At 49.8% G+C, this 27,907-nt stretch overlaps 1 protein-coding gene across 5 annotated transcripts in view; it reads left to right on the top strand.

The window, feature by feature from the left end:
* RIMBP2 (RIMS binding protein 2) overlaps nt 1–27,907 on the top strand; it is a 317,525-nt gene that overhangs the window by 42,525 nt on the left and 247,093 nt on the right. The window lies entirely within an intron of this gene.

Here is a 27,907-nt window from a genome sequence, read left to right as displayed (position 1 = left end):
TCTCACTCTGTCGCCCAGGCTGGAGTGCAGTGGCACGATCTTGGCTCACTGCAGCCTCCAACTCATAGGTTCAAGCGATTCTCCTGCCTCAGCCTCCTGAGTAGCTGGGATTACAGGTGCGTGCCACCACACCTGGCTAATTTTTTTTTTTTTTTGTATTTTTAATAGAGATGGGGTTTCACCGTGTTTGCCAGGCTGGTCTCAAACTCCTGACCTCAGGTGATCCACCTGCCTTGGCCTTCCAAAGTGCTGGGATTACAGGTGTAAGCCACCGTGCCTGGCCCAGTGCTACACACTGTTACACAACCAGCTCTCACAGTAAGTCACTATCGTGAGAAGAGCACCAAAAGGGAAATCCATCCCCATGATCCAGGCACCTCCCGCCAGGCCCCACTTCCAACACTGGGGAATATAATTTGACATCAGATTTGGGCGGGAACACAGACCCAAACCCTCTGAGGTTCCATGAATGCAGTTCCAGTTCTACTGCAACAACCTTTCATCCAGGCTGGAAGCAGGATTTCTGGCAGGCCTTGGCCCACGAGTAACACGCCCACCTGGCCTTCTTCCCAAAGCTCTGTGGGCCTCTGGGCTGTGGGACTTCCCCAGCCTCTGGAGGTCAGTAGCTGGTGAGCCACGGGGATTTATTCTGGCATAGCTGAGTCATCACAAGGTTCTTCACGCCTCAGCATCCCTCACTGCAGCTCGAAGTTTGGTTTTGGGGGTACCAACCATTTGTTTAGGGTTTTGCCAAATAGGCTTTTAGCCTCTGTGCCGGCAACAGGTTGATGGGGTGGCAGCCCCTGGGAAATCTGACAGCCAGTCCCAGATCCAGGATCAGGTTGGCAGATGAGCCAGCCCATGAGTTGAGTTGTCAGGTGAGGGACCCACCTCCTCTGCCTGAGCAGCTCCTGCCATTTACTAGGAACCTAAACGGGGAGTGATGTGTGGATGCTCTAACAACTTAGCCCAAGTCATGGTCCTCTAGGAAGGGCGGGAGCAGGCACTGGTGATTCTTCCATCCTCGAGTGGGAACTCTTCCTCTGAGAAATCTCTGCCCTTTTTCTGAGGCAGACTGTTCTTTCTTGGGGGTTTCCTTTGTTTCCTGGGAGCAGCACAAATCTCTGAGAAGGAAACGACTTGAGGTAGCTTCCCGAAGAATGAAGGAATTTGGGCAGAGGAAAGTGTGAAGGTGATGAAGTGTGGATCTAAATACTAGGATAAGGCCTGTAAACGCTGTGTTTTCAATTTTGAATCAGTGGCTAATGTTAACAACCCAAAGCGCAAAACTTTCCTATCATAACCTGAACTTCTGACAGTTGTCTTGAAAAAAGAAATGAGAGGCTCCGGTGACACCCACTCTGTTTCTGAGCGGCTGCAATCAGCTTGCATAGGGGAGCAGTTGTTCTTCAGTTCCCCAAAGCTCCTAACTCCCTGCCCGCCAGGCTGGCCTCTGCAACCCCCCGTGGAGGTTTTCCTGTTGTAATCTTGAGTTCTGGTTCTGGCTTAGCTGGCAACTTGCCCATGTGCTGCTTCAAGTTTGCGTCTGCAAATAGAGATGCTGTGAGGCTGTTCCCCTCTGCAAGAGGAGATACTGCTCTGGGAGATACAAGGTCCTAAGTGGATTTGGAAGCACTTGGGAGAGTGAAAAGAGGCCTCACAAAATGGAAGGTTTGGTTCATAATTATGTGAGCATGAGCTCAATCCACCCTACCGACGTGAAGTGGTGTTTAGCCACCCTCAAACTTGCTGATGGAAAACGATTTCTTATTTCCATAAATAATCCTGCCAAGCGAGTGATTTAATTGATTTAATGAGTCGTATTGTGAGATGCAGACCTGGCCAAGAGCACATATTTATCTTTGTCTCCATCTGTGGAAATTTCCTTAGAATTAGAGCAGAGCATTTTTAGTGAGAGATTTGAGGGTTTAAAAGGGAATTATCTTAGAATTCTCCAAGCATTGATGAGACTTGGAGGCATGTTCTGAGACATCCAACCGACACGAATCTGTGGAGTTTTCAGCTTCCACTGGAGGTGGGAAATGTAAGAATGTGGCCCTTTTCCACTCTGAAACCATACCATATCATCTCAAATTATGCCCAGGAACATGTACACAAATATGCTGGCCCATTGACCATAGCATCATGTGATTCATGTGACAATAAATAATTTTCTTTTAAGTGGCATGAAAATAATTTTTTTTTGGTGCCTTTCTTATCTACCAGTATATTTCAATATTGTATCATTTTCACATGCACTTGGAGGAGGCCATTTCAGGCAATCAGTAAATCCATTCATTAAACCAGCAGTTCTCAACCGGATGATTTTGCCCCCAGGGACACTGGTAATGTCTGGAGAAGTTATTGGTTATCACAGCTGGGGTGGGGGTGGGGACGTGCTGCTGGCCTCTGGTTGGTAGAAGCCAGCGGTGCTGTAAAACATCCTTTGATGCCCAGGAAAGCCCTGTGCAACACATGAGGCAGCCCACAGTTTCGATAGTGTTGAGACTGAGCAACCCTGGCTTGAACAAATCTTTGGGGTGGGGAGGTTCGTGTTCTTAGGCACCCATCTAGGCACTGGGGATAGGCTGGTGTCTAGGAGAAGGTCCTGTTCTCACGTGGGTTAAATCCCAGTGGCAGCATAGAGGAGGCAACAGTCAATAATGAGATAATTTTAGTTTGTGCAATAAGGGAAATTGATCAGAGAAACGTGATAGAGATGATGGAGGGAAAGATGCAAGTCAGAGTTGTTAGGGACGTCCTCTTGGGTGAGGAAACAGCAGTCAGGAATGACGGCATCTGACAGTGAGGTGGCGTAAATAAGGGGGGCTTCATTTCTCACTTGATCAGAAGTCTGGAAGTGGGCAGCTGTGATACTGGATCAGGGCCGGGGTCTCTTGTTTTATTTTATTTTTTGCACCCTCAAGGTCACAAAATGGTTGTTGTAGCTCCAGGCACCGCATCTGTGCTCATGGTAGGAAACATGGTACCAGCCCCATCTAGCCCCTTCCACTTTCCTGTCATATCAGAAAAGCAGAAGCCCTCCCAGCCTGTGTGGTGGCCCACGTCTGTCATCCCAGCACTCTGGGATGCCAAGGCAGGCAGATCACCTGAGGTCACGAGTTTGAGACCAGCCTGGCCAACATGGTGAGATCCTGTCTCTACTAAAAGAGATATACTGGTGGGCACCTGTAATCCCAGCCACTCAGGAGGCTGAGGTAGGAGAATGGCTGGAACCTGGGAGGCAGAGGTTGCAGTGAGCTGAGATTGCGTCACTGCACTCCAGCCTGGGCAACAGAGAGGGACTCCATCTCATAAATAAATAAATAAATAAATGGAAAGGAAAGTCTTCCTAAAGCTTCTTTAACAGACTTCTCATGAGCTGGTGGGTGGATCTATGCCCCATGGACAACCGTAGCTGCAAGGGAGTGTGGGACAGTGAGCGTTTCTCCTTTCCAGCCTCTCTAGTGGAGGCGGGTGTGAGAGAAGGGTGCTGGGAATGGGTGTCGGACTGGCGGCTTCACGGTGCTGAACAAGTGTAAACTTTATGTTGAGACCTCAATGTATATAAAGTCGGCTAAGGAGCTGACCATGGAACACCTGGGGAAACGATGCCGCAGTTGGAGGGAGCTGCACATACCAAGGCCTTGGGCCCAGAACTAGGAGAGAGAGCAGGGCTGGCGTGTTCATGAGAACCCACATGACCACTGCCCTCTAGTTTCCTGAGGCAAGATGCTCACACGCTGGTGGCTGCCGGGAAGATCCGCTTCTCGAAGCCTCCCTAGAACGTCGATGAGTAAGAAATCACCATAAATATAGAGTCCTGAAACTTCAGTTCTGGAGATCGGAAGTCTGAGGTCCTGGGGCCGAGATCACGGTGTCGGCGGGGCTGTGCTCCCTCCCAGAGCTCAAGGGAGGGCCCCTTCCTTGTCTCTCCCAACCGTAGGCATTCCTGGGCTCCTGGCAGCGTCACTCCACTGTCTGCCCCCGGGGTCACGTTACCCTCTCTTCTGTGTGTCTGTGTGCTCCTCTGTGAGTCTTTTATAAAAACAGCAGTCATTGGATTCAGGGCCCACCTGCATAATCCAGGATGCTCTCCTCATCTCAAGATCCCTAATTTAATTATATCTGCAAAGCTTCTTTTCCAAATAAGGCGACATTTATAGGTTCTGTGGAAAAAGGCCTAAACGTGTCTTACTGAGCCCGAGCCTTCAACCCACCACAAATCCCAAGTACGGGTACTTGCTACTTCTTGGGTGGTTTTTACCATCAGTGGCTACACTGCTTAGAGAGAAGAATCCTGGCAAACTGGGAAAGGGTATTCTGACCACAGGCACTAGGAAGGACCTCCTGCATTCCTAGTGTGTTCGTCCGTTCTCACACTGCAATGAAGACATACCCAAGACCAGGTAATTTATAAAGGAAAAAGTTGAATTGCTCACAGTTCCACATGGCTGGGGAGGCCTCAGGAAACTCACAACCGTGGCGGAAGGTGAAGGGGAAGCAAGCTTGACCTTCTCACAGAGCGGCAGAGAGAGAAGAATGAGGAGTGAAAGGGGAAGAGCCCCTTATAAAACCACCAGATCTCGTGAGAACTTCCTCACTCTTGTGAGAACAGCACGGGGGGAAACCGCCCCATGATCCAATCACCTTCCACCTGGTCCCTCCCTGGACACGTGGGGATTACGGGGATTACAATACAAGATGAGATTTGGGTGGAGACACAGAGCCCAATCATATCATCTGATATGTCTTCCCTTGGGTCTTATTGTGTTACTACAAGCTACTATTCCAGTTTTTAGCCTATTTATTACATAATTATCAAGCATGTGCTATTTGCATGCTGTGCTGTGAACACTGCCCCACCAGCCCAGGCATGAGTCCTGTTGCTTCAGCCATGTCTGTCTCATCACATTCTTGTGTGCTCTCTCACCCCTGTGCCCTGGTATGGGCTGTTCCCTGTGCAGAATTCTCTTCCCGCTGGTCTCTGTAAGATACATGGATGTGCTTTGGTTAAGGATAGGCTGAGGCAGATGTCCAGCCACAGTGACTCAGTGAGTTTGGCATGCACGCACACACCTCCACGTGTTATATAACCTGTTTGTTTAAGTTCATACTTGGCTCTGAGCCACTGTTGTCTGCAAAAGATATAATTGCCCCTCTAACGCTGTACAGGGGCTCTTGGGGCTTGGCTTGGCTCAACTTGGCTTAACATGGTGGGTGCGCTGACACCCAGTGAAAGAGAGAGAGAGAGAACCAGAGCTGTCCATCTGGGGAGCCCAGGGCATAGCTCGGCATGGCGTGGCATGGCATGGCACAGCTTGTGCTTGTGCCCAGAGAGAGAAAGAGTTAAGCTGCTAACCCTGAGGGCAGGGGAGAGCCGGCCATGCAGCTGCTTGTGGGAACCACCGGCTCAAGCAGCCGAGACTGGGTGGATGGTGTAAAGAGCCAGTGTGAGAAAGCTGTTGATGAGAGCTGCTGCTGAATAAAACCATTTCACTTGCCTATGGCCCCCCTCCCCCTCCGAGTGTTCTTTCTGCTCATCCACCCACTCCCCTCGGACCTCAGCATGGGCTGGACCTGGACCCTGGGATCTGACCATCTGACCATCTGACCATCTCATCCCACACATGCTGCCTCCTTTGCCTTTGCAGCTCCTCGGGTGCAGGAGGTGTGCAGGCTGCCCGCTGTTTCTTCTGTGCCCTCTGCAGCCATTCTGTGCAGCCTCCCGTCCCAAATCCGTGTCTCTCTGAGCCACGGGCCCTGTATTTGTAAAATTAGGACATTAAGGCTGCCCTGCCATACAGGCTGTTTGTGGGGGCTGAGTAGGGCCCGGGGTCAGGACCCTGTATGTTGGAAGCACTAAAATGTTATCGAGTGTTCTTACCGTCACCTTCGCTTTGAACTTGGTCTCAATGCAATTCTGACACTCATTCCTCAGCATTAGGTCAGGTTTCACAGGTTAAGGGCATGGTCCACCTGAGGCCCCCACACTGCAGACACCAGTTACAAGCTCCAGGAAGGTGGTTTCAGGGATTGCAGGGGTTTCAGGCCACTTGTACTTCTGAACAACTGGCTGCAAACCTGAGGAATTCCCATGACCCCCTCAGGTTTGAAAATTCCCTAGAACGGCTCAGGGAACTCAGGAAAGTCCTATACTTATTACAGATTTGTCATAAAGGACACAAGTCAAGAGACACACAAGGCCAGGTCTGAGGGAGGGTCCCAAATTCAAAGCTTCCATATCCTCAGGACACGGCACCACCCCCATCTATCACTGGCAAGGAAGCTCCTTGAGCCTCGGTGGCCAGAGTTCTTACTGGGGCTTCATTCCATGGGTGTGACTGATGGGAGTCATTGCCAGGTGATCAAACTCCAGCTCCAGCCCCCGCCCTCCCTGGGGGTCAGGCTGATATCACCTGGCTCCAAGCCCCAGACCTCTAATCACAAGGTCCACCTTTCCTTCATGACCAGTCCTCTGCCTGCAGCTGTGTAGGGGCTCAGCATGATCCCTTCACCAGGGGTCCTGGCTGGAAGGAAGCAGGGTGGTGGCTGTTTCCTCCCTGCTGGAAGCTTCATCCCTTTCCCCGAACCCACAGTGCCTGCCCCACATTGCTCTCCTCCCATGCCGCTTCATACCTTCTCTCTTCTCACAAAGGTGGGCTTCCAGATTTTGCCAGACTGTGGAAACATCACTGTCTTTTTGATTCCTGTATCCTGTGACAACTCTGTAAACAATTCCTCTATTCAGTGCTCTTCAAATTATCCAGTTTAAGTGAGCCATCTGTTTCTAGCTGGGGCAGGAAACTGTCAAGTCTCTTTTCTCCCCTGAAAGACAGGGATGTTGTCTCCCTCTTCTCCCTCCCTCCTTCCTGCCTTCCTTCCTTCCTCTCTCCTTCCTTCCCTCCCTCACTCCTTGCCTCCTCCCTTCCTCCCTCCGTCCCTTCTTCCCTCCCTTCCTCCTTTCCCTCCCTCTCTCCTTCCTTCCTTCCCTCACTCCTTTTTTTCTCCCATCCTCCCTCCCTCATTTTTTCCTCCCTCCCTCCCTTCCTCCTTTTCTCCCTCCCTCTCTTCCTCCCTCCTTCCCATCCTTCTTTCACTCCCTCCCTCCTCTTCTTCCTCTCCCTCCCTCCCTTCCTCCTTCCCTTCCTCCCTCTGTCCCTCCCTTCGTCCTTCCCTCTCTCTCTCCTTTCCTCTCTCCCTTTTTTCCTTCTTTCCCTCCCTCTCTTCTTTCCTCCCTTTTGTTCTCTCCCTCCTTCCTTTCTTCCTTCTCTCCGTCCCTCCTTTCCTCCCTCCATTCTCTCCCTCCCTCCCTTCTTCCATCTCTTCCTCCCTCCCTTCCTCCCTCCATCCCCCTCTTCTTCCCTCTTTCCTTCCCTCCCTCTCTCCTTCCCTCCTTCCCCCTCCTTCCCTTCTCCCTTCCTCCTCATTCCCTTGTCCTTCCCTCTTTCCTCCATCCCTCCCCTCCCTGCCTTCCTTTGGTAAACATTATTGACTGATTTCCATATGCCAGGATCTGTGTTGGGTATGGGGGACAGTTACCACCTCTCCTCTATAGGACACAGGATTGAACTCACAGCAGGTGATAGTGAAACTGGGGTGCACTGAGTGTGATTCACAATTTGGTATCTTGGACTGAAACTTTGTCTTGCAAAGGCGGTCCTGCCTTTAGCAATATATGCAGTTTTTTGAGCATTAGGATAAAGGAAGACAATACTGCTTGGTGTCATTGTATTGCAGAGTGGCTCATGAGTGGCATTGGTGGGTAAATAGAGAGTCCTCCAGGGTTTGGTGACCTGTGCCAAGCCCCTTAGAAGCGAGGGGTGTGCCACGTTTTAGACTCTCTCTTTTTGCACACTTGCTGCTTCCATATCCCTTGCAAAGTTCCGGTAAAATAACAACTTTCCAGGTGTGCTTCTGTGTTCATTTGTTTTAGGCCCCTTAGTATTAATTTTAGAAAGAAGGGGGATCTTTTTTGGTAGCTTTTAATTTTGCTATAATTTCACACTTACCGAAAAAATGTGCAGAGATAGAACCCATACACCTCCCCTGAGGATCCACTCACTGCCAGCCTTGGGTCCTGTTAGCTTTGTCTTTCTCTCTTTTCTACAAGTTGCTGTCAGATGATTCAGAAAAAGAGGGAGAGAGGATGAGGCAAATGGTATTTGAGAGTGAGTTCCAGATGTGATACTCCCTTCACCCCATATGTGCCCAGCATGCATTTCTGAAGAGCAGCACCATTCCTTACAAAACCATAGGAAATAATCAAGAGGGGGAAGTGTAACATGGCTGCAGTATCGTGATGAGTCTGCAGTCAGATGGTCTGAGTTGCCCCATAAGGTCCTTTAGAGCTGTGTGTGTGTGTGTGTGTGTGTGTGTTTCTTGTCCAGGATCCAATCCTATACCATGTACTACTTTTACTGGTGGTGTCCAGTTAATCCCTTTTAACCTGTAATGTTTCCTTGTCTTTCTTCCCTTGGACCATTTTTGAAGAGTGCAGGACACGAGTTTTACAGAAGGTTCCTCACGGAGGGTTTGTCTGATGTTTCCTTACAATTAGATTCGGGTGTTTTTGTTTGTTTTGAGGCAGGGTCTCGCCCTGTCACCCAGGCTGGAGTGCTGTGGCGTGATCTCGGCTCGCTGTGGTACGATCTCAGCTCAATTCAACCTCTGCCTCCCGGGTTCGAGTGATTCTCCTGCCTCAGCCTCCCAAGTAGCTGTGACTACAGGTGCACTCCACTGTGCCTGGCTAAATTTTGTATTTTTAGTAGGGATGGGATTTCACCATGTTGCCCAGGCTGGTCTTGAACTCCTGACCTCAGGTGATCCACCCACCTCGGCCTCCCAAAGTGCTGGGATTACAGGCGCGAGCCGGGGTGTTGTGTTTTTTTCAGGAATTTGCCTCCATCTCCGAGCATGGTATCAGGAAACACGTGATTTCAGGATGTCATGTTACTGGGGATGTTAACTTGATCACATGGTTGAATTGCTCTCCTGTGAAATTCCCAGGGCCCCCTCTTCACGTAGCCAGGAGTTGTGGTAGGGTCTGGTGAGTGAGTGGAGACTCCGGTTCCTCATCGGACTCTGGCATGCTGCTCACACCTGCTGAGGGCGGCTCTGGTCCAGACTGCTCGCTGTTCTGGTTGATTGATTAGTACAAGGGGCAGTTTTCCTGCTGTCCCTCCAGCCTCTGTGAACGGGCCCATCCTCGGCAGGAAAGCCTTCCCTGCCCTGCCCCCCTTTATTTATGTTCATTTATATCAGTATGGACTGATGGATTCTTATTTTATTCCAAGGTTAAATTTATTGCCATTATTTTAAAGCTGAAATTGAAAGGCCAGTGGGAGCTCCTTCAAAGCTGGTTCCCATGTCTTTTGGACACGTGGCTGTCATTTCTGAGTCCCTCCTTACTTTCTACGAAATGAGATGCTGTAGGATCAACCTATACTTTCTCTGGCACAGCTGTAGAGTTACCCCCTTCCCGAAGGAGCCCGTGCTTCTCTAGGTGGCGAGTGATATTTAGAAATCAAGATCTGGGTGCGAGGAGTGCTGATGACAACCGGGGTATCACAACCTCCAGGTCCTGCAGTCGACAGAGCCAGGATGGGGAGTGTGTGCATGTGTGCGTGTGTGTGTGTGTGCATGTGTGCGTGTGTGTGTGTGCATGTGTGTGTGCGCGTGTGTGTGCGCATGTGTGTGCATGTGTGCATGCGTGTGCATGTGTGTATGTGTGTGCATGTGTGCGTGTGTGCATGTGTGTGCATGTGTGTGCACGTGTGTGCATGTGTGTGTGCATGCATGCATGCGTGTGCATGTGTGCACGTGCATATGTGTGTATTTCTGTGTCTATTTCCAACTTATCTCTATTTGATGCTTTCAAATCCAATTTAACCCCACATGTTTTATTCCAGCCTCTCCTCTTTCTGTATTTCAACTCCCTCCTCTGAGACTGAGAAACCTGGATTCTATTTTAGGCAACATACATATTTATCTGCTTAATCCTAGGGGAAAAGACTTTACCAAGTAGGGTTCAGTATTTGTTGACACTTCTTTTTTTTTTTTTTTTTTTTTGAGCCTAGGGGTTACTATAGATATACAATACGTATATACACAATTTTTTTTGTCAGTTAAAACAATAGATTTTTTTAAAAACCCACAACATAGCCTGGAAATTGCTCCACAATGCTTCACAGAGATCTCCCCTCCTCAGGTCCTGCACAGTTCTTCGCTGTGTGAAGGAAGGCAGCGCTTATTCAACCTGCCTATGTGTGAGCATTTAGGCTGTTTCTGGTATTTCACAATTATTAACAAAGTGGCATGGAATAACCTGTGCATATGTATTTGCACATCATTAAAGGACATTTTTATGTTGCCTTGAGGGTAAATTCCTAGAAGCAGGGTTGCCAGTCAGGAAGCCAGTGAACCCAAAGCTTCGTTAAAGGACCCAGCAGGAAGGTCCGTTCTGACTCCTATCCCACCCAGAGGCGTCTGGGGGCACCCATGTCACACAGTGTTGCTAGGCTGGGTAACTTGCCAGTTTGAGAGTATCTCAGTGTAGTTTTCATTTGCATTTCTCTTGTTACAGGTGAAGTTGAACATCTTTTCATTTTTTGAGTGGCATTTTAATGTCTTTTTGGTGAATCATCTATTTATGTTTCTGGCACTTTGTACTTTTATAAATCTAATTTTTACTCTTAGTTGCGTTTCTTCCTCTTTTCAATGGAAAAAAAGGCAATTTTAAGAAAAAAAAGCTTTCTGTCTGCTGCTGAACTTCCCTAGTTGAAATCATTATTTTATTCTTTGGCCGGGCATGTGGATTTGAATCCATGAAAGGCCAGAAATTCTGTCAACAGGTGCCTGGCCCCGTCCCAGGCTGTCCCAGGGCGCATGGAGAGGGCTGTCTCCTCTCTGTCTTTAGGATGGTCGACGGCAACTTCTGAGGGGGTGGAGCAGGAGGAGAGGAAGGTGGCAGATACTTGACCTCTGACCATCAGTCATCCCAGCCCTCCCTCCACCCTGACTGTCATCCTCTTGACACTTGGCAAAATAATCCAGCCGGCCCCTCCTGCCTGCAGAACCTGCTGGTTGAAGGTGTTAGAGCCAAACTTGGCCGCATGTGGGAACCACCTGGGATGGTTTAAAAATATCCAGGTGCCTTCTTTCCCACCCACAGAGATTCTGGTTAATTATCCTATGGAACAGCTGGGACATCCAGATTCTTTTTTTTAGACAGGGTCTTACTCTGTCACCCAGGCTGGAGTGTCGTGGCACGATCACAGCTCACTGAAGCTTCAACCTTCTGGGCTCAAGCAGTCCTCCCAACTCAGCTTCCCAGGTAGCTGGGACCATAGGAGTGCACTGCCACACCCAGCTATTTTTTCTTTGTGGGGTAGAGATGGGGTCTTGCTGTGTTGCCCAGGCTGGTCTCAAACTCCTGGGCTCAAACAGTCCTCCTGCCTTGGCCTCTTAAAGTGCTGGGATTACAGGTGGGAGCTACTGTGCCCAGCCTATCCAGATTTTTTTTTTTTTGAGACAGAGTCTTGCTCTATCACCAGGCTGTGGTCCAATGGCGCGATCTCAGCTCACTGCAACCTCCACCTTCTGGGTTCCAGTGATTCTCCTGTCTCAGCCTCCCGAGTAGCTGGGATTACAGGCACACACCACCATGCCCAGCTAATTTTTGTATTTTTAGTAGAGATGGGGTTTCACCATGTTGGCCAGGATGGTCTCGATCTCTTGACCTCGTGATCCACACACCTCGGCCTCCAAAAGTGCTGGGATTACAGGTGTGAGCCACTGCGCCCGGCCTCCAGATTCTTAAAAGCTTCCCAGGTGGCTCGGTGCTGAAACTGGCTGGCCTAGGAGGAGACACGAGACTCAGACTGTGCAAGCCCCCATGCACCCTTCACATTGCTGAGAATTGCCCCAGACTGACCTCTCCCCAGAGCTTGACAGGTCAGCTACTGGCTGGATTGAGGGTGAAATTTAGGGAATTTGTTGGAGGAGCCGAGAAGATAATCCAGGTCTTGTGTGATGAGCGGGAGTGAATGCACCTGGGAGGGAGTGCTCAGGGCAGTGGAGTCCGTGTGACCCCTGCTGGGGCTTGGGGCCGGCTGCAGCCTGCAGAAGCACCTGGTGCAGCCCCATTCCCTCCAAGTAGGTAAGCCCAGGTGATTTCAGTCCTACACAGGTGAGACTCAGAGCTCCTAAGGGTCTTGCTCATGTGACACTTACAGAAATAGTGCAGAGAAGAGGGAACACAGTCCAGACTTTCAGAGTTCTGGAACTTTCATTTCTACAATTGTGACCAGGAACAGAGATGCATACTCATGAAGGGGCTACTCTGCAGGTGCGAGGCTCGGGTTTTTATCTAGGTGGCTTCATTTTATCTTCACTGACAGTAGTTATTGCATCAGCTCTGACTCATCAGTTACCAAAACTCTAACCCAAACTGTGCTTAAGCAGAGAGGGGAATTTATTGGTGAGACTGATCTGTCAGAGGCTGGGCACTGATAGGGTCATTGCGTGTAGTTATGTAAGCTTTATGCCACATTGGATGCTAACGCCTGCTACACACACCACAGCACTGCAGATTTGCTCACCTCGCTAGACAGTTGTCAGCAGTTAGCACCTCTTTTTAGTTTGTGCAAAGGGGTCATATGACCAGTAATGGTTTAGGAGCTCATATACTTTGTGTAGATCCTTGGTCTCTCTGTACTTCTCAGCCAATGGCTCACATGCTTCTGGGCTAGAGGGCCATGGAAAGGAGCCTCTTTGTATAACTCCCACAACAATGCTGAGGCTAGTTAATTACCAGCTCAGCTCACCTGCGTAGCCCTGAGCCAATCACTGTGCCCAGGAGAATGATACCCTCCGATTGGCTAAGGTGTGGTCACATGACTGACCCTAAGCACCAGGGGCACCCGGATCACCTGGACTCAGTTCAGGAACAACAGATTAGTCCACAAGGAAAGCCAGGTGTCCTTGCCACCAAGAGGAGGCATGGCTGCTGGAATACAGACTGCGAATGGCAGCTGTCCACCATGGCAGTTATTCTGGTTTTAAGGTAAGAAAATTGAGAATCCGAGATATTATGTAACTTTTTTTGAGACAGGGTCTTGCCATGTTGGCCAGGCTGGTCTTGAACTCTTGGGCTCAAGTGATCCTCCTGCCTTGGCCTCCCAAAGTGCTGGGATTACAGGCGTGAGCCACCGTGCTGGGCCAATTATGTCACTTTCAACATCATGGGGCTTGTAGAGGGCAGGCGGGTGGTGTGTCTGAGTACAAGTCTGCCTGGCCATGATGCAGGTGGACTGTGTGACAATGCCAGCTGTGACACTTCAGAGCCCTGGTGCACGCCGCCATGTGAAATTGCACACGGGTTCAAGGGGCTCTGGCGTCTTTACCTCAAATGCTCAATCGGAGAAGCAGGGTCCAGGGAAGTGCCCCACCTCACCCACCAAAGAGCTGAACCTGGGGTGGGGGCGCAGGCAGGGTGGGCCCACTCCTGCAGCCTCCAGCCTGTGGCAGGAGAGCAGTTTCTGTCACTGCCCCAGAGTTTGAGGCAGCTGGAGTCTGTGCTCACCAGCCCAGAGACCGCAACTCTTCCAACCCTGAGGCTCCAGCGTCATCCAGATTTCTCCATATTCACGTCCCAATTTCAGGCCATGCCTGTCTCCTGGCTTCCCCTTATACGGTTCCCACCAGAATCCTGCCCCTCCTTAGAGACCTCCGTCCTCCTTGGCCCATTCACGTGGCAATAAGAACAGTCACCGAGAGGAGATACCCATGAGATTCCAGAGAGAAGGGTAGAGAATGAAGAGAGGAGGTTCCTGGCAAATCTTTGGGCTTGTTTATTTATTAATTTTATTTTTTTTTGAGACAAGGTCGCCCTGTTGCCCAGGCTGGAGTGCAGCGATGTGATGATGCCTCCCAGGCTCAGGTGATCCTCCCACCTGAGCCCCCTGAGTAGCTGGGACTACAGGCATGGACCGCCCAGCTAATTTTTGTATTTTTTGTAGTGATGAGGTTTCACCATGTTGCCCAGGCTGGTCTCAAACTCCTGGCCTCCAGTGATTCACTGGCCTTGGCCTCCCGAAGTGTTGGGATTACAGGCATGAGCCACTGAGCCCAGCCTTCCGGCATATTTACATCCCAGTTACCAAAGCCAAGAGCTGTGGGCGGTGTTCGTGCTTCCTGGAGGTCTCCCAGATGTTTTATGTCAGCACCTGCTCCCTTCCTGAATACATGATGCAGCGCTATCCCGGCCCTCTGCCTGTCTCGTAGACACAGGAGCCACTTGTGGCCATCGAGCTCTGGAACTGTGGCTTGACTGAACAGAAATGTGTCGTGTTAAGATTCTTGAGGACGTAGTAAAAGAATGGGCTGGGCGTGGTGGCTCATGCCTATAATCGCAGCACTTTGGGAGGCTAAGGCAGGTGGATTGCTTGAGCCTAAGAGGTGGAGGTTGCAATGAGCCGAGATTGTGCCACCGTACTCCAGCCATGGTGACAGAGTGAGACCCTGTGCGGGAAAAAAAAGAGAATGTAAAATAGTATTAATAACTCTTTTTTTTTTTGAGATGGAGCCTTGCTGTGTCACCTAGGCTGGAGTGCAGTGACAAGATCTCAGCTCACTGCAACCTCTTCCTCATGGGTTCAAGAAATTCTCCTGTCTTGGCCTCCCAAGTAGCTGGAATTACAGGAACGTGCCACCACGCCTGGCTAATTTTTGTATTTTTTGGTAGAGATGGGGTTTCACTATGTTGGCCAGGCTGGTCTCTAACTCCTGACCTCAGGTGATCCACCCACCTTGGCCTCCCAAAGTGCTGGGATTATAGGCATGAGCCACCGCGCCCCGCTGGCATTAATCATTTTAATTATTAATTCATTCCATGTTGAAATGGTAATATTTTGGATATACTGAGTGAAATAAAATATGAAAATTAGTTTTATCTGTTACTTCCACTTTTTTTTTTGAGACGGAGTCTCACTCTGTCACCCAGGCTGGAGTGCAGTGGTGCGATCTCGGCTCACTGCAACCTCCACCTCCCGGGTTCACGCCATTCTCCTGCCTCAGCCTCCTGAGTAGCTGGGACTACAGGTGCCACCACCACGCCTGGCTAATTTTTTATATTTTTAGTAGAGACGGGGTTTCCCTGTGTTAGCCAGGATGGTCTCGATCTCCTGACCTCGTGATCCGCCCACCTCAGCCTCCCAGAGTGCTGGGATTACAGGCGTGAGCCACCGCGCCCAGCCGACATTAATAATTTTAATTATTAATTCATTCCATGTTGAAATGGTAATATTTTGGATATATGGAGTGAAATAAAATATGAAAATTAGTTTTATCTGTTACTTCCACTTTTTTTAAGGTGGCCACTGGACAGTGTAAAGTTATGCAGGTGGCTGACACTGTTTCTCTTGGATGGCACTGGGTGAGCCCACTCCTGACCTTGCCAGATCTTCAGTCTTTTCCACAAAGGGGGATGAAGATGATTTATGGGGAGTCCCTGTGCTGGCATGGTGGAGGAAGGAAGGCTGGCGTGGTGGAGGAAGGAAGGCTGGCGTGGTGGAGGGAGGGAGGCTGGCATGGTGGAGGAAGGAAGGCTGGCGTGGTGGAGGGAGGGAGGCTGGCATGGTGGAGGGAGGGAGGTTGAGTGAGGTGAGGATGCCAGGAGCATGGTATAGAGCCGAGAGTTTCAGCATTTTTTCTCACTTGTGCACTTGCATCTCCGCCTGGTCTATTGCCACCCGCCTCCCTGTGCAACACCATCACTCACATTCTTCCAGGATTCAGGACACAGCAACGAAGGCTCAGTGGGTGCGGGCTGATTGCAAGAGCAGAGTCCTCTCCTGCCCAGAACCCTGCTTGGGAGGGAGCTTGTTTTTTCCTCGTAAAATGGCCCCAGCCTTGCTCCTCTGTGGACTCAGGGCAACCGGAGGCTGCAGCTACCGCGCTTGCCTATGAATATTTAAGTGGCAGTTTAGCTTTCAGACCAAGCACATCAGTGGCCAAGATCAAGCTTTTTGACCTTTTGTCAATTTACTCAGTGAAATATGATGCTCCTGGTCTCCTTTTTTCAAATTGTTGTCTGCCGTCTCTTTTTTTTCATAGTTGAAATGGCTGCGTGTTCCCCAAATGCAGTATAGAGACTGTGAATGTTCGCATCGATTGCAAATACACGAGTGCAAATGACAGATCCGTGTTCTTGCCCAGGAGGTAGGTGCGTGTTGGCTGCTTCAGAGATGGCCTGACTGTGGAGTTTCGGGACCAGTGGCCGCTAGACAGTAGCCAGCACAGGTGGTGTGTGTTAGTATTTGCTCAGGCTGGGCTCAGAGAACGCTTCATGTCAACATGGGAGCCTGGCTTGTGCTGTTCCCTCCTCTGAGCTGACCTCCCGCCTCAGGCTCCTGGAAGCCGTGGCCTTCCAGTCACAAAGCTGCTCTCCCGAGCTGGGGCATTCATTGCTGGTTAGTGCCGTCGTCTTTTAAGTACTGGGAAGGTGGGACGGAGTCCTGGAGAGAGGATGGGGGAAAAACCCAAGCACTTGGGAGGCAGCGTCACGTTGCTGAACTCTGCTCCTGCACAAATGCGCGTGTGGAATACGGTTTGCCTTGTGTCCAGCCGTACTTCCTCTGATTTTAAATATTCTCAGCCAGGCCTATTTAAAGCCAGATAAATAAAACACCAAAAGGGAAATGTAAAACACAACTCGTTGGGTAGCTTGTTCCGTGTAACATCAGAGGCTGGGGATCGCACACTGAAACGAGAGAAAATGTTCGAGTGGAAGGCGGGACCTGGAGCCTAGCGCGCTGGGGCTCCATCCTCCGCCCTCACTGCCCCCGCGCAGCCCTTCTGTGGGTCAGTTCTCCCCTGTGCCCTGGACGGAGGTGCCGGTGGATGCTGCTGCATTGCTTTGACGATGGATCTTTCTCTCTGTCTTCCATCCCCCAAGCTCTATCAGTTTAGTTACGTGAATATCCAAACCACATCTGACCTCGTCTGAACTTAGAGCTTTTTCTTTCTCCTCCCAGGGCCTGCTTCCGGCTGAGAGCCTGCAGTGTGTGTAGGGGGGGTGATCTCTGTTTTATTTTCTGGCTGTTATGAGCTGAATTGTGGCCCTCCCACCCAACAAAGGTGTGGAAGTCCTAACTCCCAGTACCTGTGAATGTGACCTTATTTGCAAATAGGGTCTTTGCAGATGGGCAAAGTTAAGATGAGGACATGAGGATGTGCCCTCATCCCATATAACTAGTGTTCTTTAAGAGAGGGAAATTTGGCCACGTGTGGTGACACACACCTGTAATCCCAGCTTTGAAAGGCCAAGCTGGGAGGATTGTTTCAGCCCAGGAGTTTGAGATCAACCTGAACAACATAGCAAGACCCCATCTCTAGAAATAAAAATGTAAAAAAATAGTAGGCGTGGTGGTACACACCTATAGTCCCACGTCTGTAGGAGACTGAGGCAGGAGGATCACTTGAGCCTGGGAGTTCAATGCAGTGAGCTATGATTACACCAATGCACTCCTGCCTGGGTGAGAGAGTGAGACCGTTTTAATTTTTTTTGACAGGGTATCATTCTGTTGCCCAGGCTGGAGTGCCGTGGTGCAATCTTGGCTCACTGCAACCTCCTCCTCCCAGGCTCAAACCATCCTCCCACCTCAGCCTCCCAAGTAGCTGGGACCACAGGCGTGCACCACCACACCCAGCTAATGAGACCTTGCTTTTTTTTTTTCAGTACATAAATTTTAGAAAGTTAATAACATAAAAATTTTAGAAAGGGGAAGTTTAGGCACAGAGATAGACAAACGTGGAGGGAAGACGGCGTGAAGACGCGGGGAGGTCGCTCACAAGCCGAGGAGTGCCTGAGGCTTCCAGGAGTCAGGGGGAGCCCGGGGCAGATTCTCCCGACAGCCTCAGAAAGAAACAGGCCTGCTGGGGCTGCTTGATCTCAGACTTCCAGCCTCCAGAGCTGAGAGAGGAAATTTCTGTTGTTTAAGCCACTTGGTTTGTGGCATTTTGTTTGCCTCAGGACACAAATGCACTGGCTTAGTCCCAGGAGAGGGGACATGAAAGGGAAAGCTTCTCTCTGTATGATGCTGTCAGGAGCTGGCCCAGCCCCACCGGGATGGGCAGAATTCTAGCCCCTGCCTGCCAGGGTTCCCTGGAGATCCTACTTCCTCCTCCTCTTCTCTCCCTTCCCCTTATGGGAGGGAAGGTGCCTCTCAGATGGCTCCCTTGTGATTCTTGCCAGGGTCCCCCCACCCCTTTAGGAACCGTCTTCCACAGAACATTAGCCAAACCGAGGCCCACTCTCTCACTCCTGGCCCTCCCGGGGCCCATACAAAACCTCTCTTTATTCTGCTGGCAGAGCAGCTGGCCATGTCCCCTCTCCCCATCCTCCACGGTGTCCCCAGCCCCAAGCCTGCAGGCCGGCCTTGCTGGAACCCATGCTCTAAGATGGACATGAGGGAGCTCCCTCCATCCCCTAGAAGGGCTGGATTCCAGGACAGCGCTCCCACCAGCATCCTCTTTTCACTTCTGGCTCTCCCAGCATCTTCCCTCTTGTCCCCTCTGCCATGGACTGCGTGGTGCCTCTGCCCACATTCCCGTCGCCTGTGCCTTGACCTGAGCTGCTCTGTCTGAAGCCAGCATCCCTCCCTTTTCATTCTGGCCGGCTTCAAGATGGTGTCCAAACAAGGGCAAATTTGAGGAGCTGAGGGAGAGCTGAAGTTGATGGTGTGTGTGTGTGCACATATGTGTCTGTGTTTGCCTGTATATACATATGTGTGCCTGTGTGTGAATGTTTGAATAATTGAACTCTGTTCGCTCTGTGTAGTAACCACACATTTTTTCTGTGTCTATGCAACATTTACAAACATAGATCATATTTTTAGTTCAGAAAGAAAATCTCAATAAATTTCCTAAAGTGGAAATCAATGGTTTGGGGCCTATTCTATGGGCCCAGAGCCTCCCTCCACTGATGGCGTTTCTCTGACTCTCCGTCCTGCCCACCCCTCCTTGGTCTTTTCCTCGCTCCCACAGATATTTGAATAGTTACAATGCATCAGGCAAGATAAATAAGGTCCTTACAGAGTTTGCATTCTCACAGAGTGGCAGACAGTTGGTAAATAACGAGGTAATTTCAGACAGCAGCAAGGGCAATGAAGAAAATAAAACAGGGAAGTAATGCTGGCTGGTGGGGCGGGGTGATGTTACACGCAGATTCTCCTTCACTGGAGAGGCCTTTGCTGCCCTGCGTAGGGCACACTCCTCTTTGTCCTCTGTCCAGCACCCCATTCTCTCCCTGTAGAGACCTTCTAGCGTGTCATTTGTGTGTTTTCGGCATCCAGATTGCTGGGTTATGTTGATGTGGTTTGGATGTGTGTCCCCCCAAATCTCATGTTGAAATGTGATCCCAGTGTTGAGGTAGGACCTGGTGGGACGTGTTTGGGTCATGGGAGCAGATCCCTCATGAATAGCTGGGCTCTATCCCCTGGGTGATAAGTGAGTTCTTGCTCAGTTAGTTCATGTGAAATCTGGTTGTTGAAAAGTGTGGCACCTCCTCCCTGGCTTTCTTGCTGTTGCTCTCACTGTGTGGCATGCTGGCTCCTCTTTGTCTTCCTCCACGATTGGAAGCTTCCTGCTCACTAGAAGCTGAGCAGATGCCTGCACCCTGTTTTCTGTACAGCTTGCAGAACCATGAGCCAATCAAGTCTGTTTTCCTTCTAAATTACCCAGCCTCAGGTATTTCTTTATAGCAATGCAAAAATGGCCTAACATGGAACATTGGTACAAAGGAGTGGGGCATTGCTATAAAGATACCTGAAAGTGTGGAAGCAGCTTTGGAACTGGGTAATAGGCAGAGGGTGGAAAAGTTTGGAGAGCTCAGAAGAAGACAGGAAGGTGAGGAATTGTTTGGAACTTCTTGGAGACTGGTTAAATGGTTGTGACCAAAATGCCAATAGTGATTTGGACAGTGAAGTCCAGGTTGATGTGGTCTCAGCTGGAAATGAGAAAGTTAAGGGAACTGGAGTAAAGGTCACCCATATTATGCCTAAGCAAAGAACTTGGCTGCATTGTATCTGTGTCCTAGGGCTTTATGGAAGTTTGAACTTAAGAGTGATAACCTAGGGTATCTGGTGGAAGAAATTTCTAAGAAGCAAAGCAAAGCATTCAAGATGTGACCTGGCTGCTTCTAATAACCTATGCTCAGATACAGAAGCAAAGAAATGACTTAAAGTTGGACCCAAGTGCTAATATCCAAGACAACAGGAAACAGGCCTCAAATGCATTTCAGAGATCTTTTAGGCAGCCCCTCCCATCACAGCCCAGAGGCCTAGGAGGAAAGAATAGTTTCAGGGGCCAGGTCCAGGACCCCGCTGCCCTGCACAGCTTCAGGACACTGCTTCCTGCATCCTGGGCACTCTGACTCCAGCGTCAGCTCAAAGGGCCCTGGGTATAGCTTGGGCCACAGTTCTGAGGGTGCAAGCCATTAGCCTTTGGGGCTTCCACATGTTGTTAAACCTGTGGGTGCACAGAATGCAAGCATGAAGGAGGCTTGGTGGCTTCCACCTAGATTTCAGAAGATTTATGGGAAAGTCTGGGTTCCCAGCTAGAAGCCTGCCACAGGGGTGGAGCCCCCACAGAGAAGGTCCGCTAGGACAGGCTGAGGGGAACTGTGGGGTTGCAGCTCCCACACAGAGTCCCCACTGGGGCAGTGCCTAGTGGAGTTGGTGAGAAGAGGGTCACCCTCCAGGCCCCAGAATGGTAGATCCACCAACAGCTTGCATTCTGAGCCTGGAAAAGCCACAGGCACTTAACTCTAACCTGTGAGAGCAGCCGCAGGAGCTGCACCCTGCAAAGCCACAGGAGCCTACCCCTTGCACCAGTGTGCCCTGATGTGGGGCATGGAGTCAAGGATTATTTTGGAGATTTAAGATTTAATGACTGCCCTGCTATGTTTCAGAGTGGTATGGGCCTTGTTGCCCCTTTCTTTGGCCAATTTGTCACATTTGGAATGGGAATCTTTACCCAATGCCTAGACCACCACTGTATCTTGGAAGTAAATGACTTGATTTTACAGGCTCGTAGGTAGAAAGAACTTATCTCCAAATAAGGCTTAGAGCTTGGGACTTGAGACGTGGGACTTCTGAGTAAATGCTGGAATGAGTTAAGACTTTGCGGGACTGTTGGGAAGGCATGATTGTATTTTGCAATATGAGAAGGACATGAGATTTGGGGGACCAGGGGCAGAATGATACAGTTGGGATGTTGGCCCCTCCAAATCTCATGTCAAAATGTGATCCTCAGTGTTGAGAAGGGGCCTTGTGGGAGGTGATTGGATCATGGGGGTGGATCCCTCATCAATGGCTTAGCACCATTGTGAGTCCTCACTTGGTTAGTTCACATGAGATCTGATTGTTTAAAAGGGTGGCACCTCTCCCCTTGCTCCCTTGCTCCCATTCTTGCCATATGATTTGATGGCTTCCCTTTGTATTCCACCATAATTGTAAATTCTGTGAGGTCTCACCAGAAGCAGGTGCCGGCACCATGCTGCCTATATACCCTGCAGAACCATGAGCCAATTAAAACTCTTTTCTTTATAAATCACCCAGGTTCAGGTGTTTCTTTATAGCAATGAAAAACAATCTAATACATATGGCAAAACCTAAGAGCCTTGCAAGACCACTGAGATGCTCAATATCCTCAAGGGAATGCAGATACAGCCCAATACAATCCATTAAGAAGTTGATAATAGAAACCCCCCACTCTGCAAATCTAACCACTGGACAATATTAACAAAAATGAGTGTAACAGATTAAAAAGTTAGGGCACCAAAGAGGGAAACAAAACTACAAGCCATTTAGAAGTTAAGGACAAGGATCTTACATTCTAAGGGTTGGCAAACTTTTTTGGAAAAAAGTCAGATGGTAAACATGTTCAGCTTTGCAGGCTAGACAGTCTTTGTGGCAACAACTAAACTTTGCTGCCATATACTAAGGCAGCCATAGATACTATGTAAACAAGTGGTGTGGCTGTGTTCCAACAAAACTTTATTTGCAAAAACAGGTGGTGGCCCAGATTTAACCTAAAGGCTACATAGTTTCCTGGGTCCTGCTATATACCAATACATAAGGTTATGCCAAAGCTACACTCCAAGGAAAATACATAGCTTCAGATCCTCTTATATGAATAAGAGTATTTAAAAAACCCAAATTAACCAAAACATTCAATGCCAGAAACTAGAAGACTAACAAGATAAAGCTGAGGCAGGAGGAAAGAGTGAATAAAGAGAAAAGCAGAACACAATGATTTAGCAGACAACAGCAGAACCAGCAAACAACCTCAAAGCCTAGTGCTTTTTAAAACTTCTATGAAATAAAATGCTTTTAATTCCTAAACATTTTTTTAACATCAAAAAGCTTTCCAAAAGCTATGATAACTGCTAAGACACAGGACTTGTTCAGTCTCTCAACGAAGAGTAGAGCTGGTACATAATCCTGCAGATAATTAAATTCCAAGCACAAATTCATAATGTGAAATGTGTTAAATTCATGAATGTGCATCCCTAGAAATCCTTAAGAGTCTCACAAAGGGCTGGTTCTTTGAAAAGACACACAGAAATGAAAAGATTCAGCTCGAAGGGTGTTTCCAGATCCCGCCCAGGTGAAGTTTTGGTCTCTTCTGGGTTCGTCGCTGCGTTTTCCATTAGCCTGGGGACCACCGTGCCAGGACGGCTGTGCCGTGGGCAGGCTCCAGGGCTGCCCGTGGTTTTCTCCTCTATAAAGTGGGAATGACCATCTCACCTGCACAATAGGGGAGTGGTGAGCTTGACATGGCTTCGTACGTAGGCATCACAGGCTCAGCACCCTGCCTTGCACATGGGAAGAACTCCGAGGTGTTGACAGCCTCCTCAACACCATCGCCCTGCCATCTATGTAATCATAGTCCTTACATTCCCCTCTAACAATGGATGCTTTGGAACCTGTCTTTCAGAGCCCCCGAGGTCTCCTTAGGCCGCCAGCAGGGCCCGCTGATCTCTCTCCCCCCTGCCTCCAGTGCACGTGCCCTTGGGCAATGCTGAGTACCCTGCAGAATAAAATTGAACAGTGCTGAGCTTTGTGGGACCCCAGATGTTGGTCTTTTTCAGAAAGCATCCCTGAGAAGCTTTGCTTGGAGGTGGAGATGCTTTAAGAAGCCAGGAGTGGAGCCTCAGTCCTGACCCAGGCTGTAGTTCTTCATTCTCAACAGAAATAAGTGGCTCGGAAGCTTTCTCAGCCTCTGCCAAGCATCCTTCCTGTGACATTTACAAAGCAGTTTCTTCTTCTTTTTTTTTAAAAAAAAACAAGGCTGTGTAAATTTTTGTTCAAGAAAACGCTGCTTGAAATCTGATATTTTCCTCCAAGGTCAGCAGGCTTGCATTTATTACCAGTGATTTTCTTTTAGGGCACAGGCCTAATTTAAATTATAAAAGCAATTGCTTGTTTTGAGGGGAAAAATCTCTCCCCCGATGCTCCACTTTGCCCCCAGAAAACAATGATCAGTTAAGAAAACAACTCAGAGTCTCCCTTGTTTACTGAGTTGGTGGAAAGGGGTCTTCAGACAATTAGAGTAAATCTGGGCTTGGACTGAGGTCAGCATTTGTATTTGAAAGCACATTTCAGAAGGCTTCCACGGCGGATTTCAAATACCAAGACAGGAGCATGCTCTGGGGACCCATCTGCTCACATGTGCTGCTGGAGGGGACACGGAGCCCCCAGGTGGGCAGGCCCCTGTGACTGGGTCACGCCCTATGGCAGGGCTTCCCTGCTGAATCCACAGATAAAGAAAACAAGTGTTGTGAGATGCTTGCATTTAGCAAAGTGGTAGCAGCGAGCAGAAGGCTGGCTGGAGTAGGAAGAGCACAGATGTGGTGTTAAGAGCAGTTCTATTTAGAGCCCCAGGCTGGGAGCTGGCAGCATGTTTCGGAAAGGTGCCCAGATGTCCCCTGGAGGTTTTTAAGAATGGACCCGGCAGCTGGCTGCTGGGGAAGGTGGGCACGAGTCAGCCCCCAGGGACCACGCTGCACATGAAGGGCAGAAATGTACCCTTTGGACAGCTTGCAAGCTGCCCACCAAGCCCCCTTGGTGGTGGGGGCAAGGCAGCAGTCGCAATTTCCTGTGTAGAGTGCCTCCTTGGTTGCCTGCGAGCCCCCACTGCGTCTCCCCGAGGGTTCACCCCACACTTGAGGGACAGGTCCTCAGGTTTGTTTTTTTTCAGCTTCAACAATATACTCTACACATCCCTCATCTCTGAGTCTCATACTGCTTGTTCCTGTTGAATCTCCGACCTGCAGACAAGGCTTGACTTTAGACTCTCCTGAGCCTACGCGTTGAAGGGAGGTGGGGCACCTTCTCCAGGGCCCGCAGAGTGTGAAGTCACTGAGTAGAGTACTCCCAGCACCCGCACGTCCTCTTCCGGGGCTGGGGTAGCTGGGCACCCCACCCTGTTCGGGTGCTGTCTTGGTGAAACCGTGAGCAGGGGGTAGGGAGACCACATCTCTGATTTTCTCAGGACTGAGAGGATCTCCAGGGCTGAAACTGGGAAAATCCAGGCCTATCAGGGTGAGTGAGTTGGTCCTCCCAGCATGGGGTATCCATTGTTTGGGGGTCTCCTATGTGGCCCGCGCTATCTCTCCAAGGAAGAGTCTGCTAGCCGTTCACCCCAGATTTTTCCCCATTGCACAGAGTGGCTGTGGGAAGCCACTCCTCGGCGGAGGGGCGCGTTTCCCAGCAGCCCTTGGGTCTGGGTGGCCACGTGGCTTGTTCTGGCCAATGGGAGAGTGGAGCCCTGAGTCGGGCGAAGGCCCCGCCCTTCCCGGCACCCCACTGGCTGGACGCTGAGGCCATGAGGCCCCAGGGGTTGGGGAGCCACGGAGGGAAGGGGCCTGGGTCTCTAGTCACTGCATGGAGGGGAGCGGCCTGCGGCCAGGAGCACTCATCTCTCCTCTGAGGAAGAGAGAAATGTGCGTTGCGGCAAGCCCCACGTTCCAGCGCCTTTCTTGGTCTAGAGGCTGGCTTTGCAGTCACACACACACACTTGGCACGGTTCTGTCCCCCCGGCTGCTCTCTTATCCGTAGCTTCCTCCTGCCACCCCCTACCCACCTCCCACTGAGCCTATCGGCCGCCACGAAGGGCAGGAAAAGCCGGGAGATCTGCTCCCGTGCCTCTGAGTCAGGAGGCCGTTCAAGATCATGGAATCCGCATGAAAATGGCGTTCAGGGCCCACAGTATTTAACCCATGGTGCTGCTGCAAAAATTACCGTGTGCGATCCATTTCTCGGCGGCTCACGCCTGGAATCCCAGCACTTTGGGAGGCCGAGGCGGGCGGATCACCTGAGGTCAGGAGTTCGAGACCAGCCTGACCAACATGGAGAAATCCTGTCTCTACTAAAAATACAAAATTAGCTGGGCGTGGTGGCGCAGGCCTGTAATCCCAGCTACTCGGGAGGCTGAGGAGCGAGAATCGCTTGAACCCGGGAGGCGGAGGTCGCGGTGAGCCGAGATCGCGCCACTGCACTCCAGCCTGGGCAACAAGAGCGAAACTACGTCTCAAAAAAAAAAAAAAACAAAAAACTAATTTTAGATAGTTTTTAACTTGATTATGATTAATGGAGTAATATATATTTATTGTAGAAAAAATTTTAAAGCACAGAAAATAATTTACAAAAACACATACCTCATTAAAATCATCATGGATAACATCAGATGTTTATAGCTTGAATTTGATTTTGCTGGGGGATTTAGAAAACGCATATAGATGGAATGTATTTTAAGGGGATATTATGAAGTTTTTATTTTCTCCTTTATGCTTTTCAATTTTTTTTACAATGAATACCTTCTGTGTGTAATTCTAAAAGATAAGATGATTCAGTCCTGTCCATTATGATCCTTTAAATAACTTTATGAAGGTGGAACTTCTGGGTCAAAAAGCCATGTTTTTAGGGCATTTGAGAAGTGAGAGTTTGTGTCTGTTTCCTCTTCCATTAGTGGTGCACGAAATGGGATTTCCCCTTTTCCCTTGACAGCCGTGAGAAACATTTTTTTCATCTTTAGTATTTACTGTTGAAAATTTAGAAAAGAAAGATGTGTAAAAGTTTAGGAACTCATAATCTAGGGATGTATCTACTCGGTGGTGATCAGCGCGTGACTCCTGTCATGCCCTTTGGCTTTCTGTACCATGTGAGGCATGTGTGTGCACACGTGTGTTCACGTGTGTGCACACGTGTGTGCATGTGTTATCCAACGGAGCTGGGGTCCAACTCACCCACTGCAGTCAGGCCAAACAGCCACACCGAGGTTTGCAGCATGAGAAAGAGAGGCATTTAGTGCAGGGCGTCTAGCGGGGAGAACCTTATGTGGAAGACCTGGACTGCCGGATGGCTTAAAGGGGAGGGTCTTTAAAGGCAGGGACGTAGAGGTTACCGGCAAAGTCACACACCAATACATGCAGGTTATGCATTGGTTTGACCTAAAGGGTGGGATCTCTGGATGCAGGGGCTTACAAGTTGTAGGTATATGCAAAGATTTTCTGATTCGTAGTTGGTTAGAAGGAGAAACTTTGTGTAAAAATTTAGGGTCAGCAGAAAAGAATGTTAGCTCTGGCTCATGGGTGTGACCTCCTCCAGGCCCCTCAGGAAGAAATTTAGAACAAAGACTGGTGCTCAGAGCTCAGTCGTCGGGTCTCCTGTATCTGAGGTCTAGGTGCAGGTGAATCCATTTTGGTGGGGGTCTGGGTTTCTGAAAAACAACTCAGGGACAGACGTGATGATGCTTTAGCTTCTATAGGGAAGCAAACATCTCCTGACTCTAACTCCCTTGGCTGTTGTTTTAAGCTGCTATTACCTTCTTGTTTCTTGTTGGTTTTTTTGAGATGGAGTCTCACTTTGTCAGCTAGGCTGGAGTGCATTGGTGCGATCTCAGCTCACTGCAACCTCCACCCCCCGGGTTCAAGAGAGTCTCCTGCCTCAGCCTCCTGAGTAGCTAGGATTACAGGTGTGCACCACCACGCCTCACTAATTTTTGTATTTTTATTAGAGGCAGGGTTTCACCATGTTGGCTAAGCTGGTCTTGAATACTATTACCTTTTTGCTTCTCAAGTTGCTTATTTACTTCCCAGGGCCAGTTAGGTGCCTGAAATTCCCCATGAAGGAACCCAAGATTTTCCTTTATTTCCATGCTGAGGGGAGGGGGCCCACAGGCCCCTTAAGATGGGTCCCCACTCTGCCTCACATGTACATGTCTGTCCTGTGAGAATCGCGTAGGCTAAGGCTGGGCCTCTAGGCTGGGAGATGGGGAGCAGGTGCAGCTGGCAAACACCGATGTGGCTCCTGGGCTACTGGGCGTCCTCACCCACTGTCATGCCCATGGCGCCTGTGGGTTGTGGCTGCAGAGTCTGAACTGCTGGGTTCTCAGCCCTGGTTCAGGGACTGTGTGTGTGAATTGTGCGACCTGCACAAATCATTCAACCCTGGAGACGGCTTTCTCTTGCCCTCTAGGAGGTGACATCAAAGATTTTTCCCAACTCTACCTCTGTACAATTTTAAGTTTTAGATAGGGCTTCTCTTTTCCTGACAATGGGGTAAATTTAAAGCTCCCTATACCTCTAAGATTGGTTGTCATTCTTCTTGTGGAGATGCGTGTGCTTGTGACCTTGGATTGGGGCAAGAAAGCATCTGAAAACAGGACCTCGAGGAGGAAATGGGAGCAGAGGGTCATTAGGAGCTGGAGGAAACAATCCCTTCTGCAGTAGTGAGGGAGGTAGTGAGGGAGGTGGCGAGGGAGGTGGCGAGGGAGGTGGCGAGGGAGGTGGCGAGGGAGGTGGCAGAGGGAGGTGGCGAGGGAGGTGGCGAGGGAGGTGGAG

Source organism: Pongo pygmaeus, chromosome 10 (assembly GCF_028885625.2).
Source record: "Pongo pygmaeus isolate AG05252 chromosome 10, NHGRI_mPonPyg2-v2.0_pri, whole genome shotgun sequence".
In the NCBI taxonomy this organism is placed as follows: Eukaryota; Metazoa; Chordata; class Mammalia; order Primates; family Hominidae; genus Pongo; species Pongo pygmaeus.
This window is presented reverse-complemented; position numbering and strand designations above follow the sequence as displayed.